Below are 271 nucleotides of genomic sequence, written 5' to 3'. Positions count from 1 at the left end.
TGAGGATGAGGTTAGGATGAGGATGAGGATGAGTATAGGATGAGGATGAGGGTAGGAGGAGGACGAGAATGAGGATAGGATGATGAGGAGGATGAGGATGAGGATGGGATGCGAATGAGAGTAGGATGAGGATGAGGATGAGGAAGTGGATTAGGATGAGGATGATGATGAGGATAGGATGAGGATGTGATGAGGATGAGGATGAGGATGAGGATGAGTGTAGGATGAGGAGGAGAATGAGGATGAGGATGAGGATAGGAGGAGGATAAGA

This window comes from Lupinus angustifolius, chromosome LG12, assembly GCF_001865875.1.
Source record: "Lupinus angustifolius cultivar Tanjil chromosome LG12, LupAngTanjil_v1.0, whole genome shotgun sequence".
NCBI classification, from domain to species: Eukaryota; Viridiplantae; Streptophyta; class Magnoliopsida; order Fabales; family Fabaceae; genus Lupinus; species Lupinus angustifolius.
The sequence above is the reverse complement of the archived record's forward strand: the minus strand, read 5'-3'. Positions refer to the sequence as shown.